This window comes from Dendrobates tinctorius, unplaced genomic scaffold (assembly GCF_039654945.1).
Source record: "Dendrobates tinctorius isolate UK_male_01 unplaced genomic scaffold, ASM3965494v1 ptg000006l, whole genome shotgun sequence".
Classification (NCBI taxonomy): domain Eukaryota; kingdom Metazoa; phylum Chordata; class Amphibia; order Anura; family Dendrobatidae; genus Dendrobates; species Dendrobates tinctorius.
The window spans coordinates 9,194,130-9,211,544 of NW_027361674.1; positions in this window are offsets into that span (position 1 = coordinate 9,194,130).

Sequence of the window (17,415 nt, forward strand, 5' to 3'; positions counted from 1 at the left end):
GCTTCACCAGCAATTAGCACCAGCGGCGCCGAGCACGCGGCGTCGCTGTGTACTTTAGTTACCAGCACACTGACGCAGGGAGCTGGTAACTAAGGTACACATCGGGTTTCTAAGGGGCGTGCGTCACTTAGAAACCCGATGGGTACCTTGGTTACCAGCTCCCTGCACCAGCGCGCTGGTAACTAAGGTACATATCGGGTTTCTAAGTGCCGAGCGGTGCTTAGAAACCCTGCATTTACCTTAGTTACCAGCTCCTGCTCGCTGGTCGCTGGTTTCCCGCCTGTCACACGCAGCGATGCATGCTGGCCAGCGGGAGACCAGCGATCAAAAAAATGTCCTGGCTATTCCAGGACGATCAGCGATAACCGGCAGGGGGGCCGGTCGCTGGTCAGTGTCACACACAGCGATCTCGCTGGTGAGATCGCTGTTGCGTCACAAAACTTGTGACTCAGCAGCGATCTCGCTAGCGAGATCGCTATGTGTGACGGGGGCTTAAGAAGGGTAAATCGAGATCTGCTTCAATATATAGTATCATTTTATCATACGTCTACTATATACAGTTATGCTCCCGCAGTCATAAATGCAACATAAGGATGCAGTACAAAATCTGTAAGTAAAAACCCTACTATCGCACATCAATCATAGTACTCGCCTCATGTGCGGCAGAGGTGGCAATTTACCCAATCAGGCTCCAGGGTATGGCTGGATGCATAATCACTGTGCTCAGTGCATAACTCCATTCAGGAGCGGACACTGACAGCTTGGGGCTCCTGTCCAAGAAAGGTGTCTGGGCCCCCCTCCCTGCCGGGTATGCCGTTTATGATAAGAACATTCCGGCAATGAGAACCCCGAAGCCTCGGGCTACAAAGAACAGGCCAGATTGCCCCCCGTATTATTGCCGTGCAAGCAAGAGCATACATAGAAATCACAGGGCCCCATAACAAAAGCTACACCTCTAAAATATACATATTTATATTTTTTTCACAGAGATGGAAAAACGTATACTGTTTGTGGTTATATATATATATGTATTGTGAGGTAGCGCTGTCATTCAAGTAGGGGATACTCGCTCAGCAGCCACAAAAGCAGATCCAGCACAGGTTTTCCATAAAATCATAACAGTCCATGCGGTTTATTTAGCAGCATAAACCCACAGAAGCAACATAAACTCCATATAACAGCATAGCGTCCATTATAGCTTCACTCTGTTAGCAATGTCCAATACACAGGCTTTTCAGCCTCACAGTTATATCTTACCCCGTCAGGGTTCTCTCATGGCTGCTTCTCCATACTGCAGACATTCATTCCCTCCAGGGAACTCTCAGGCACTTGCAGCTATTACTCACATTGTCCACACGTGCTGTCAGGCAGGAAGCCCCATCTCAGCGGGACCTTCCACACTGGACCAACTGGGTCCAAGCATTCACCACCTGTGACCTACCCTGGCCACATTATATGGTTCATAGCTACACCCACCGGGTCACATGACTGACCTCATCACAGGTCCTTCAAGCATTTACACACTCTTTCCGACAGTGCTTTAAACACACACCCCTGGGTGGGTTTGTAGGTAACCAGGCCTGCCCATCTCTCTAGTTTCCTGGAGACTTCTCCCTGACACATTGAAGCAACACCTCAGCAATGTCATTGCTGATCCACACACACACATAAGTCTCCATCTCAAGGCCACCCACCTTGAGATACATAACGGTCCTTCCATATTCTGCCTCTCATCCTCTCTCTTGGGACATCCACACAGTGCCCCCTAGTGGACACAGTGGTCATTACACCACATACCTCCCCCCTCTGTTCAATCTTGTGGGGTTGAAAACACAACATTACACCAGGCTCTCGAGACCGGGCACTCATTACACCTTGCCCCACAGGTCGAGAGAATTGTCTCCTTCTATCATACGGCCTCATCTCTACGTTAGGCATCCCCCGCTCCCAGTGGTCAGAATATCAGCTCTGATCTTTGGCCCTCCAGTTACAGTCTGTCTGCGTCATCAGACACTGTCTAGTCACCACAATCCTCTCCCTGTTTGTTCCGTTCGCCGACCAGCTCCGCTGGTTGGTACGGTCATCAGTCTTAGTTGGGCCTACTGTCTGGCCTGAGTCTGACCCATTCAGCGTCTCACAGGAACTAATGTCTCTCAGCCTCGTATGGCCTGTCGAACTGCCACTTGCTGACATTCTTCAGCCACTTGCCACGTTACTGCTTGGAGGAACCCTTCGGGTCCTTACATGTTGGGTTGGAGGCGGCCGCCACCTGGTATTCCGTACTTCTTTATTAATTTGCCGGCGGTCCAGCCTCAACTGCTCAATCTCTTGCAGGTACCCCACTCGATACTCCAAGAGCATCCGAAAGTTTCTCAGGCTTTCCACGGAGCCAACCACCAGGATGGGAATCCTACCCTCTTCACTGGATACCTGGTCTACATCATCAGGAGGGATCCTCACCCTCACCACACCAGAGATATTCACAAGGTCTTGCATTACCTTCCCGGATCTTCCAATGATTCTCCCAATCAGAGCATTGGGTACCGGAACCACATCTTTCCACAAACACAGCCAATCCATAGCCTCCCTTGCTAACTCTAGGCATCGAGCAACCTTCACATTACTCCACCTAACCAGCTGTTTGGAGCCGAGACATTGTAGATGCATCTCTTTCAGGACAGCTACTCGGTTTGATGTATCGTCTCTGGCTGAGACTATCACCAACTGCCGAGTCTCAGGTGCCCAGTGCACCTTACACGCTTTGACCGCCTCTTTGAAAGCCTCATGCACACCTTCCTCAGCACAGGCTTCTTGCATGTCTTCTGGTACATCAATCACAGACTGGAAGGTCGTGCTCTTGCTCTCTTCCTGGACCGAATGCTCTAGCTTTACCACGGAGACTTCCCTCACTACCATTGACCCGACCGGGTGACTGTCTTCTTCAGTTCTTAACTCACCAACTTCACACGATTTGATCACTTCATGACCCTTTGCCACGATGGCTACTGGCAGTTCTGTCTTATCACTCGCGCTCACCCGCGGTAAGTCTTCGTCCAACTTCCTCTCCTGCAGAAGACTTTTACTACTCTTCTGAGTTCCTCCATCTCTTCCTTGAGGTTCTTGTTCACACTTTGCCAGGTGGACAGGTGACCTCTGAGCTCCAAGACTTCTTTCTCCAGCCCCTCCACCCTGTGCTCGGCCATTTGTCTCAGGACTCTTTCTCGTTCGAGATGTTCTTCCACTGTCTCTTTTATCAACTGTATCTCATGATCTTGTTCTCTTTTGGCCAGCACGTGGCGCACTACTACCTCTTTAATTATATTGTCAAAGGGTATCACTGGGTCAGTCCCGTCAGCTGAGGGAACCGTCCCGTTACCGTCTAACCATGTTTTTACCCCAGTCGTCTCATCTCCCAGCCCACCATCAGTCATATCACGAGACGTCAGGTCCGTAAGTTGGGCAGATGTACTTCTTCTTCCTGTCAGTTCTACCTCTGACCTGTCCATGTCAGGAGTCGTCACTGTCTCAGTGTCTGCTGGCCCCACAGTTGACGCGTCTCCATCGTCCAACCATATATCATCAAACAAAACAAAGTCCCGGCCCCTCTCCAAGGCATAGACTAAGTCCCGTGGTATCCCGCCCCCTTGGCACTCACCACCTTTGGTCCCCTCGAACATTACTCTGTCTACGGCATAGTTCACCGTGACCCCGTGTTTACAGCGAACCCTGGCGTTTTTCTCGGTCAGAGATAAAACGAGATGAGCTCCTGTTAGAGTCACCTGACTCTCTGAGTCCAGTCTACCAGAGACTCCTTCCCAGTGCAGCATCACGGTACACACCTGTGGCCCATCATTATCCAGAAACTACATGCCGCACTCCTCAAAACTCATAAAGACACACTGCGGTTCCCCAGACATACCCAGTGAGGCAACCAGTGCTGCCATTTCCTGAACCACCCCAATTTGGGTCACCGCCCCCTCCCGGGACTCCACCCCTTTTTGGGTAACCACCCCAATTTGGGTCACCGCCCCCTTCTGGGACTCCAACCACTTTTGGGCTACTACACCGATTTGGGCCACCGCCCCCTTTCGGGACTTCCCCATGTCCGTTATACCGGTCTTCTCAGACCACAGTTCACACAACACAGTTTATGTCTTTTAATACCACACAAGTCCTTGCTGGCACCACCACAGCTCCTGCTGTCACCGATCACCAACACCACCGGCTGCTGTTCACACACACAGCGGCTGGTGTCCTCTTCGTAACCCCACCGAGTTACAGGAAGCCGCTTGTCCCCTTCATAACCCCGCCGAGTTACCGTAAGCCGCTTGTCCCCTTCGTAACCCCGCCGAGTTACAGGAAGCCGTTTGTCACCTTCTTGACTCCCACTGAGCCACCGCAGGCTGAGTTGAGAAAAGAAGAAAAAAAAACACCACACAAAAAACTCACGTGTCCTTTCTGTGTGCTCTTCAGGATGTACCGTCTCCACCTGAGACTGTCCAACACACAGGGCACATCGGGTGCTATTCAGGGAGCCGACCCTCCTCCCTGGGTTTACCAACACACCGGCCACACCAACACACCACACAAAACTCACGTGTCCTGTCTGTGTGCTATTCACGACGTTCCATCTCTGTCTGAGACCGTCCAATACACAGGGCGCACCGGGTGCTATTCGGGGAGCGGCCCTCCTCCCAGGGTTTCCCAACACACCGGCCTCACCAGGTCCAGGGGCTTAGTGGGTGCTCTTCAGGACATCCATCTCTTCCTGAGACTGCCCAACACTCACGCCTCACCAGGTCCAAGGTCATACCACGTGCTCCAGGGATCCGATTCTTCTCCTAGAATCTCCCAACACTGACCCTCCAGGACCTTGCTCACTGAACCATCCAGGTACACAGTCTCTCTCACTGACCCAGGTCAGTACAACACGAACACCTGTCCGTTACCTGTGTCGGCCCCACAGGTCCTCAGATACCTCTTGTCCACAGAGGCACCCTATCAATCACCAGTCTCTTTCTCACTGACCCCGGTCAGTACAACACGGTTTTCATGACCGTTACCTGCTGGCCACACAGGTTCTTGGACCCCTCTACTGCAGAGGTATCCTATAAGTCTCTTTCTCCTGGGGAAACGGCCACACTGGGCTCACCGATCCGGACAGTGCCTTACTCACTAGGCCGCCCCATGGTTCCAGAACCACAGCCGGGCAGTGGCTTCCCCAACCGTCAGCCTTCCTGGCTCAGCATTGCCCTTAGCAACTGACTTTGCAGTCCTCTTCCATTGCTCCCAGCAACAAGGCTACAACAATGCCCATAGCATTCTCCACCATTTGTGAGGTAGTGCTGTCATTCAAGTAGGGGATACTCGCTCAGCAGCCACAAAAGCAGATCTGGCACTGGTTTTCCATAAAATCATAACAGTCTATGTGGTTCATTTAGCAGCATAAACCCACAGAAGCAACATAAACTCCATATAACAGCATAGCGTCCATTATAGCTTCACTCTGTTAGCAATGTCCAATACGCAGGCTTTTCAGCATCACAGTTATATCTCACCCCGTCAGGGTTCTCTCATGGCTGCTTCTCCATACTGCAGACATTCATTCCCTCCAGGGAACTCTCAGGCACTTGCAGCCATTACTCACAGCGTCCACACGTGCTGTCAGGCAGGAAGCCCCATCTCAGCGGGACCTTCCACACTGGACCAACCGGGTCCAAGCATTCACCACCTGTGACCTACCCTGGCCACATTATATGGTTCAAAGCCACGCCCACCGGGTCACATGACTGACCTCATCACAGGTCCTTCAAGCATTTACACACTTTTTCCAACAGTGCTTTAAACACACCCCCCTGGGTGGGTTTGTAGGTAACCAGGCCTGCCCATCTCTCTAGTTACCTGGAGACTTCTCGCTGACATATTGAAAGAACACCTCAGCAATGTCATTGCTGATCCACACACATACATTAGTCTCCATCTCAAGGCCACCCACCTTGAGATACATAACGGTCCCTCCATATTCTGCCACTCATCCTCTCTCTTGGGACATCCACACAGCACCCCCTAGCGGACACAGTGGTCATTACACCACTATATATATATATATATATATATACACACACACACACAGTGGGGAAAATAAATAAGTATTTGATACACTGCCAATTTTGCAAGTTTCCACACCTACAAAGAATGGGGACCCCAATTTGGACTTTTACTATTTACCCCCCCTGCACCCTCCTATAGCTACACTTAATACTGGAGTTGATTTTATAAGCATTATTTAATAAAATATGTGATATATGTTCCTTATTTTTGACAATTTCACCCTAAATTGATATCACAACTTTTTACAACTAACAACACGAGATTTTACTCCACTTCAGCCAAATGGAATTTTCAAGTATAACATCATAAGAGATTCCTGATCATAATCTAGTCTGATATGTATAGTCTACGCTCCGACACCTCGTGCCTCCGATAATAGGTTACATTACTTTTGTTGTGTTAGGTACATCTCTTGGCTTTGCAAATGTTTTCTCAATCACTACATTTCCCTTTCATTGGCATCAAAGATGTAATGGCGTGTAAATTCTGTAACAGCCCGTCAACTGCTATCATTTATAATACTGGTAATTTCTTTCTATATAGCAGAAAGATTTTGGGGGTGGCTTAGGCACCAGTGTATGTATAAGTACAACTAAAAAATGGTTGAACAAATGTACATTGTGTACCTGTAAGGATGCCAATGTTTTGGTGAAACATGTCAAGGGCCCTGGTGTAGCTAAATGAAACTGCATTTGCCAGAACAAAGTCATAATGTGCATGGAGGGGGAAGCAAACCTAAAATGTAATTTATATGGCCATAATAGGCAGGCTATTAAAGTTTGGATTATGTTTCTATTGACCTTGGATCACCATAGCACTCTCTGATATAGTTTAGTCCAGAAGAACTATGGATAGTCAAAATGCAACAGTCATAATGTGGTTGTTAATATGTGACCATACCGCATTCATCTGAAATAGTCCTTAAATATTTCTGACAGGTCAAGGTCCCTCAAAAGGTTTCGGGTGCACAAAACATTTACAAACTTATTTAATGTATTTGCATTTTGTTATCTTGCTGATATTTTTATCAGTGGTGTCATAGGTCAAGGCCTTTTATGTTCTTCGCCAATGTAAAGTCAATGCCGTAAGACTCTAGTGTCTGGCCCTCAGTGTAAGCATACTTCCATTTCCCCAGATGATCTACTCCATGAAGTGACCCTTTGCTCAATTTTTCAGAAGTCTACAAGTTGCTCAGAGCAGCTGCAGCTTTGTGGTAAGGAAAACATCAAGGTTGTGTCTGGATTTAGAAGTACATGATGACAGCATGAAGGTCACTGGAATAACCTGAATTCTTTGCCTATTTACCTTCCAGCCTTTTGCTCAGAACTTCGGTAGAAGCCCCTTCAGTTCTAAACTGTTAGGAATTTTGGATTATTTCCATCTTACATAGTGACTGTAGCTGGACGTGAGTAGTACTGAAATATAGCTTTGTTTTTTACTGAGATCAGTGGATATAATGAATGGTCAGCAGCGTCGGACTGGAGCACCTTGGGCCCACCAGAGAAAATCATTCTTGGGGCCCACTATGTAGCTACATAGAAATAAATTCAAGACCACCAATTGTTCGGTAAAACGCGCTAATATCCGGGTATAATATAAGGTAGTACACGTCTTAATTATGTAGCAGGGGTTGGGGTAGAATCATAGAGGGGTAGCCCCCTCATAGAATATAATGTAGCCCACTCATAGATCATACTGTAATGTAGCCTCCCTCATAGAATATAATGTAGCCTCCATCATGAAATATAATGCAGACCCCTCATAGGGTATAATGCAGCATCCCACAAAATATAATGCAACCCCCTCATAAGGCATAATGCAGTCTCCACCATAGAATATAGTGTAGCACCCTCATAGGGTATAATGCAGCCCCCCTCATATAGTATAATGCAGCACCACCACAGAATATAATGCAGCCCCCCATAGAGTATACTGTAGCCCCCTCATATAGTATGATGTAGCCCCCCAGAATATAATGTAGTCCCCTGAGAATAATGCAGTCCCCCACAGAATATAATGTAGCCCCCTCATAAAGTATAATGCAGCCTCTCTCCACCCCCATCATTGTCCTCATCACCACCTCCATCATTGCCTTCTCTCCCACCACCCCTATCATTCTCCCCCACCACCCCATCACTGCTCATTCCACCACCTCAATCATTACCTCCTCCCCCACCACCATCATTGTCCATTTCATCACCTCCATCATTGCCTCCCCCACCACCATCATTGCCCATCACCTCCATCATTGCCTCCCCCACCACCATCATTGCCCATCACCTCCATCATTGCCCATCACCTCCATCATTGCCTTCCCCCACTGCCATCATTGCCCATCACCTCCATCATTTCCTCCCCCCACAATCATTGCCTATCACCTCCATCATTGCCTCCCCCCACCATCCTTGCCCATCACCTCCATTATTGCCGCCCCACCACCATAATTGCCCATCACCTCCATTATTGCCTTCCCCACCACCATTATTGCCCATCACCTCCATTATTGCCTCCCCCACCACCATCATTGCCTCCCCCACCGCCATCATTGTCCATCACCTCCATCCTTTCCTCCCCCCACAATCATTGCCTATCACCTCCATCATTGCCTCTCCCACTGCTGTCATTGCCCATCACCTCCATCATTGCCTCCCCACCGCCATCATTGCCCATCACCTCCATTATTGCCTCCCCCACCACCATCATTGCCCATCACCTCCATCATTGCCTCCCCCACCGCCATCATTGCCCATCACCTCCATCAATGCCTCCCCCACCACCCCTCTCTCTTTCACACACAGCACCGCATCACACACACACACACATAAAGCACTGCACCACACACACACACAAAGCACCGCACCACACACACACAAAGCACCGCACCACGCACAAACACAAAGCACCGCACCACATACACACACACAGACACACAGCACAGCTCACCTCCCCGCAGCCGCAGCACATCCCTGCATCCTGCTTTCTGCCCGGCAGTTTTCTGTCTGAGACAGCACGCTGGATGATGACATCCAGCCGGGCAGGAAGCAGGCTGCCAGGATGTGCTGTGGGGAGGTGAGCTGTGCTACGCTGTGTGTCTGCGTGTGTGTATGTGGTGCGGTGCTGTGTGTGTGTGTGGTGCGGTGGTGCAGCTAACACTGTCCTCTGCTAAAGAGAAATGGTATTCACACCTCTCCATGCCCATAGTGGTGTGGGGAAGCGTGAATATTCATTTCACTTTAGCAGCGGGGACAGGATCCTGTCTCCCTCTGCTGCTACACTGGCACAGGGCGGGCACTGACTCAGGGGCCCCATAACCACTGGCTGGAGGCCCCTCGAGCAGTGGGGGCCCTTGGTCCAGTAGGGGCCCTAGGCAGCTGCTGGCAAGTATACCAGCAGGTATCAGTGCCTGGGCCCACCGGAGAATCCTCCGGTTCTCCGGTGGGCCAGTCCGAGCCTGATGGTCAGGCTGGGTTTTGCCAGAAAAGGAAACACAGTTTGTAGCTACTCATCCCTTTGTTCCAGCTCTCCTTCCCCCAGACTTATAGAGAAGGATTCTCAATTGGGGTCCATTTTCTAATAACACAGAAATCCCAACTTTTTTTTATCTGATCCGATACCCACTTGAAAAACCACTAACTAAATAGTTAAAACAATTAATTTATTAATTTCTATGTAAAAATGACTCCCTGTTCATAGGTTCAGTGTTTTGAGTGTCGTTTAACCTCTTCAAGTTTTCAAAGACACCAAGAGGGGTAAAAGAAGTGAGCAGATAACTCTTTAGGCGGCTTATGCTCTGAAGATGCTCTATGCTTTATAATACTGTAAGGGGTCACAGAAACGGTTTACTGCCCTAAACACATCCCTGTTCTGAATGTCTTACTTTGTAAAATAATGTTATGTACTTAATGCTGCTATATGTATATTATTGTTCAGGGAAAGTGTTGTAATTTAGTTAGTCCACTAGAGGGGGGCATTTTAGCACACTTAGATTAGGATAGAAACAGTTAACTTAAGAGGGGCCTACTTTGGATAAGCCAGCGAGTTCCTGGCATTTTAAGCAGTAGGGCCAGTGAGCCCAGACAGTCCAGTAGGGCCTTAGAGCCCAGGCAACACAGTTGACCACATAACATTCAAGCTAGGAGTCCAGTCATCCAGGGCTTGGGAACTGAAGGACACAGCAGAGGAATGAAGGGCAGCACCAAGATGTGGCAGCTGACTATGTGGGCAGATGCCCTTATGTCTGGGGCAAAACGGACAGGACAACTCCTGAAGGTAGTTAAGCTGTACAGAAGGAATGCTGCGGTGCCGGATGAGTCGGTACAACCCGGGAGCATTCTAGAAGAATTGGAGAAAAGCACAGGAATAGACAGAAAGATGTGTAATGTGATGTTCCCTGTGATGTTGCTGTAACTGAGATGGACGTACTGCGAATGGATTCAAGTAAAATTGTTTTTTACAAGTTGAAACTGGACTTTGTCTCTCTTTGTATGAAACCAACAGGAGTGAACCCACAGCAGATCAGGGAGGACCCTGATGGTTCAAAAGACGTTAAAGAAGGTACGCTGCAAAGGGGACATTGTATGCATGTGGCGGGAGACCAGGGCGTGATTCAGCAATTTATGTCAGCCAACTACTACCCTGGCTCCCCTCACAATACAAGTTAATGGAAAGGGTCAAAAGGCTCCCGCAACACGCCAGGGAAACTTTTTGAGCATTTTGCTAGTGTTTTTGCTTCAAAAATGGCTATGTATTGTTTAAACTGAAATGTCATATGGCATAGAGATTATGCCCATGGTGCTGAGTAGCCAAGTCTAAATATTGTCTTATTTTATTTGAGTTTTTGTGGCCTAAATCTGTAGCCTCAAAACTGTGTTCTCTCTAGCTGTTACAACACTACAAATTTAAGCAAGCTGGGGGTTATAGTTTTATAATTGCTGAGAAGTCACAGTTAGGGGTTTAGTTGTCTCAATGGTTTCTATGAGATACAGACAAATGTTTTTTGTTCATAAGGTAGCTCTTTATTAGAAATTATATATAAAATTGCCTCTATATTAAACAATAGGGACACCTTTGAGGGCAATTTTTTTTCCTTAAATGCATGTATTTGTGTCTGTATCGCTTGTTTTCAAAACTGATTTATTAAAAAATTTTGACCATTTTGGCTTGAACACCCTTTGTTTCTCCTAGTACATAGCTGACTGCAAAATGAAATAACAAATAATGCATCAGGGAGTTTGTTCTTTGGTCTTGTAACTCTTGTCTCTCTTCTCTTGTTCTATCTGTTCAGCTCATTTATGGCCACACCCATGTTAAATTAATTTAGCAATCTGCTATGTACAGTGACACATAAAGGCAGTAGAAGTCAAACCATCCAAAATTTCTAATAAAACCCTATTGCAAAAAATTATTTTTAGCCAAAAGTACATGCATATAAGAATGCTTTGATGTTCATAGAAGTGCCATATGACATTTCCATATTTGTATATTGCTTTCTATATGGTTATGCTACATAATAGCATCTATATTATTTTCTGTATTTGTGTAACATGTTTCTATGATAAAATGGAGTTTTGCAGCATGGTCTCTTTAATGACCCTTTCTGCTCATTTTTGTTGACCCATGTGACGTTTCATACTGTTCCCGAAATAGTATACACTGTATTACTTGCATACATAGTGCCTCCTTCTGAATAACTGGCTTGAAAAGGAAATTAATGAAGTCCTGAGCAAACTTCAAAGGATCAATTATCTTGTGGTTTCTAAGTAATCTGAAATTGGCTTTCTCTCTCTCAAAGCTTGACGTTATAAACTACTGGTTGTGTGCAGCATGCGGCATGTAGTTACCTGTATGCAGAGGTTATAATGAAGGCATTTAGTCACAGCTTTGCAATGGCTCAACTATTAATGGTTATTACAATGTTTTCTAGGCTCAGATTTTGGTACAAGATGTAGCATGTTTCTATGAGGACACAATGATTCATTTAAAGGCATGGCTAGCTATAGCAATATAGCTAACATACATACCATGCCTCAATTCTATTAGGAAAATGCCATTGTGGGAATTACAAGCAAATTTCCATCCAAAGTCTACTTCAGGCCTAAAAAGAAATCATGTTCAAAAAGCTATGTCACATAAACTACTGAAGAATGTTAAAAAGCAACTTGTCAGGTCTGTGAAGCCTCGTAAGCTGCCAACATAACTATCTAGAGGCCTATTTTTTTGGGATGAACACAGACAGAAGGGGGCCCCTGTGCAAAAACACTACATGGGCCCTCAAGAATCCTATAGCTTAACTTAATGCCCTGTATAGGTGGCTGCCGGGCACATAGCGGATGAGAGATATGTATCACAGATATTCATTTCCATTGTGATTTAAACCTGGAGTAATGCTCTATGTCATAGAAAAATTTAGATCCCTAAGGCTTCTAGAGGATGGGGACATTAACCCTCCTCCTTTCTCTCACAGAATCTCTAGAATGAGTAAGAGCTTACAATCTAAACCTCTTTTGGTTATTGAACCATGTTTAACATAAGGGAAGAGAGTAAATTATGTATAGCTAAGAAGTTACAAAACTAATTAAAACTCCTTTTGAAGCCCAGACTCCCTGCCATAGACAGGTGGTTAAAACAGGGCATCTATTTTGGGTAACAGCCACCCAGACTACGATTGGAAGATTTAAGAGGCAGAGAAGTAGGAAATCTAACAATGTTATAGGTAACTTTTTTTCTATTCAGAGGAAATGGAACATCTGTAACTAGACACTGGGGCACCGAAGGAAAGTTCTGAATATTGGGGTTTGTATAGATCCGATATTGATGGGACATGCATTTTCAACTTCAGGACCAATAGAAGAATATTTTTTCATAAATGTGAGGCATGCCTATAAGCCCCAAATCAATAATGGCCAGATTGCTGACAACAACCATACCATGTTTCCTAACTATGAAAAGGTACAATCCCAATAAAAAATATGACGGTGATATCGAATGCCTGTGATCGTCAGGAGACAAGATATCGTGAATGTTAGGAATTTCATAATTTTCTAAAACTAAAGCCAAATCCCATGACCAACCCTGTTATGAGTCATCAAGGGGAAGTGGGTGGTCGTACCAAAGGTGCTGATAAAAAGACATGTAAAATTATGATCTGTGTTCTATACTAAGGAAGATACCAATCAGTGTAGACTAGATCCACGTTAACCAGACATTTTTCAATCAGATTGCTTCCATTTGCTAAGCTGAGCCATCTCTGTGACGAGCATTTAGTAAGTTTCTTTTGTTAATCCTGTTTATTTTATGTAATTGGAAATGCTGTATTGTTTTGTACCCTTGTAAAGTATTTTGTATATTTTTTATAAACACTGTGTATCTTTCTGGATTAATATAAAATTTAACAATTATGTTCCTTTTGTTCTGTAAACCGTACCACTGAATCCATATGCTACCAGTAATGGATGTCGAATCGGCCTGAAAACGATTGGTGGTAGCAGCTAAGAATCTTTATTGGGTTATTGAGGAGCTAGCAGTGACCGTACAGGGGGTATATACAGTTGTGCTCAAAAGTTTATATACCCCAGCAGAATTTTTGCTTTCTTGGCCTTTTTTGGAGAATATGAATGATAACGCCAAAACTTTTTCTCACTCATGGTTAGTGGTTGGGTGAAGCCATTTATTGTTAAACTTAGTGTTTTCTCTTTTCAAATCATAATGACAACCCAAAACATCCAAATGACCCTGATCAAAAGTTCACGTGCCCCATATCTTAATACCGTGTATTGCCCCCTCTAATATCATTGACAGCTTGAAGTCTTTTGTGGTAGTTGTGGATGAGGTTCTTTATTTTCTCAGATGGTAAAGCTGCCCACTCTTCTTAGCAAAAAGCCTTGAGTTCCTGTAAATTCCTGGGCTGTCTAGCATGAACTGCATGCTTGAGATTTCCCCATAGTGGCTCAATGATATTGAGGTCAGGAGAATGAGATGGCCACTTCAGAATCTTCACTTTGTTCTGCTGTAGCCAATGACAGGTCGACTTGGCCTTGTGTTTTGAATCATTGTCATGTTGGAACGTCCAAGTATGTCCCATGTGCAGCTTCCGGGCTGATGATTGCAAATTTGTCTCCAGTATTTGCTGATAACGTGCTGTATTCATCTTTCCTTCAACTTTGACCATGTTTCCTGTTCCTTTGTAGCTCACACATTTCCAAAACCTCAGCGATCCACCTCCGTGCTTTACAGAAGGAAGGATGTTCCTTTCATTATAGGCCTTGCTGACCTGATACCAAACGTAACATTTATGGTTGTGGCCAAAAAGTTCAATTTTGGTCTCATCACTCCAAATTACCTTGTTCTAGGACTTTTAAGGCTTGTCTCTGTGCTGTTTTGTGCATTGTAGCCAAGATACTTTGTGGCATTTGCGCACTAATGGTTTTCTTCTGACAACTTGACCATGCGGCCCATTCTTCTTCAAGTTCCTCCTTATTGTGCATCTTGAAATAGCCACACTGCTAGTTTGCAGAGAGTCCAGTATTTCAGCTTATGTTATTTGTGGGTTTTTCTTTGCATTCCGAACAATTTGCCTGGCAGTTGTGAACTAAATTCTTGTTGGTCTACCTGACCGTGGTTTTGTTTTTACAGAGCCCCAATTTTCCATTTGTTAATTATAGTTTGAATGCTGCAAATTGGCGTTATCAATTCCTTAGATATCTTTTTGTATCCCTTTCCTGTTTTATACAGTTCAACTACCTTTTTTCCCATAGATCCAATGACAATTCTTTTGCTTTCTCCATGACTCACAATCCAGAAACATCAGAGGCTGGATGAAGGATGCAAGAGTCTGTCTGGATCCCAGAAACTCACTCAGCTTTTATGCACACACACTGATTGCAAGCAAACAGGTCACAGGTGAGGATGTTACCTTTAGTAGTCATTGAAACCTATTTGCATCAATGTCTGTGCATGTTATCAGGCCAAAATCATCAGGGTATGTGAATTTTTGATCAGGGTCATTTGGCTATTTGGGTTGTCATTTTGATTTGAAAAAAAAAAAACAACACAATTGACAATACATGGCTTCACCCTACCACTAACCATGAGTGGAGAAAAAGTTTTGGGGTTATCATTTATATTCTGTGAAAAAAGGACAAGAAAGCAAAAATTCTGCTAGGGTTTGTGTTACGTGTATGCCGCTAGGTTCAGATAGGGGCGGGACAGATCTCATGAATTCTTTGGAACTCTGGGGGAACCATTACTGAATGCGAACATGTACTGCAGCTTCCTCAGGCACAAGATTGATCCACTTGCTCACACAGATACAATTGATAGTGTCCTCATGAACACTGTAGTTTAATGTCACAGCACATTCACTAACAATTCAAGTCTCAAGCACAGGCTTCATAAACAGTAGAGCTGCTTCTTAGAGGCACATTGACTAACAGGCTCTTTTGATAGCACCATTCAGCACAGATCAAGACTCTTAACAAAAGCACAGTAGTACACAGCATTCCTTCTAGCACAGTGTAATGGAGGAGGGGGGAGGGTTTGCTGCGGGAGATTATTCCTGTGACACAATTTCTTTGAGTACTTATTTTCCTGCTCCTGATAGACTTTCTCCAGTAGCAGTATAGGGGTAGCCCAGCTGCACTCTGTAATGTAATCCTGTATCCCTATGGTTCACTTGCCTGAATGCTTGTGAGACAGATCACAGACACACACTACTTATCCTTTCAGCTGCTGCCAGAATGTAAACAAGTTTCCCACCATCCCCCTGGGGCTCTGCTAACCACTCCCTATCTCCTGTGACTGTGTTAACCCCTCTAGTTGCTGGATGCTTTTGAAGCAACAGCAGTTAGAACTACTTCTGCATGTCACATATGTAAACTTCTGAGAACAACTGTACATATATACCATGCGTTGAAGTCAGAGGTGTATGTACCATACACTTACTGTTAATTTCCCCCTTAATCGGCCTATTAGTGGAAATAGCCTGCAGCATCCTCCGTTAATCGTTTGCCAACTGTGTAATTATCCAAACGATAGGGAGCAGCAGAGGGGTGTTCATGGCGAAAAGGTAACAGCATGGTGGGTTAAGTGTGACCCTCCCTTGGCTGTAATCTTTGGCACTCTAGTACAGATAGTACTAACAGGGGTTAATCGGCCATGTTAGGCCCAGCTCTAATTGTGAGCAAATGCAGAGTTAAGGCCCTTTTACATTTAGCGATGCACCAGCGATCCAACCAGCGATCCGACCCGATCAGGATCGCTGGTGTATCGCTAAATGATCGCTAGTGAGCTTTCACACAGAAAGATCTCACAGCGATGCAGCAGCGACGCAGCGGACGATACTTACCTTTCACACACAGTGATCCAGACGTCCTCCCGCCCGCGTCCACACGTCGTTTGTCGTCACAGCAGAAAGTCTCAGCAGGAAGCGCCCGACGAGAAATGGAGCCGCCCAATCTCGCGCGATCAGCGATGGACAGCGGGGCAGCCGGTCAGAGGTAAGTATCACACATAGCGATATCGCTAGCAATATCGCTATAACGTCACAAAACCAGTGACGTTTTAGCGATATTGCTAGCGATATCGCTATGTGTAAAACCCCCTTTAGGGTGGGTAGACTGCTCATTATATCTCCACCCCTGGATGTGGTTCACGTTGTAAAATGGGACCTACCATATTTTGCAGATTATAAGACACACAGGATTATAAGATGCACACCAGATTTTGGGGAGAAAATAGGAAAAAACTTTTTTAATAATATGGTGGTGTTTCTTATAGTCCATGCATCTTATTGCATACCAGGAGTGGAGGCTGTGATGAAGTGGGGGGTCCCAGGGTCACTGAAAGTGATGGCAGGTGTGGGGCAATGCTGCCGACCCCAGGCTGGAAGGAAAGGGTGTTCGAAAGTGCAATGCTGTGTGTGTTCGGTGGTGCAGTGGCTCAGCCAATATTTTGTGAAAGGCCAGAGCCCCCGCACTTCCATAGTTTATATTGCGGTGGACTCCGGGAAAATGGCAGCTGGAGTCGTCGCATGTGCAGATGGAGATCTCATCACCAAGATCCCGTCTCACGAGATAGAAGATAGAACTTTTTAGTGATACAGTGGGGAAAAAAGTATTTAGTCAGCCACCAACTGTGCAAGTTCTTCCACAGATGAGAGAGGCCTGTAATTGACATCATAGGTAGACCACAACTATGAGAGTCAAAATGAGGAAACAAATCCAGAAAATCACCTTGTCTGATTTGGCAAAATTTATTTTGCTAATTATGGAGGAAAATAAGTATTTGGTCACCTAAAAACATTCAAGG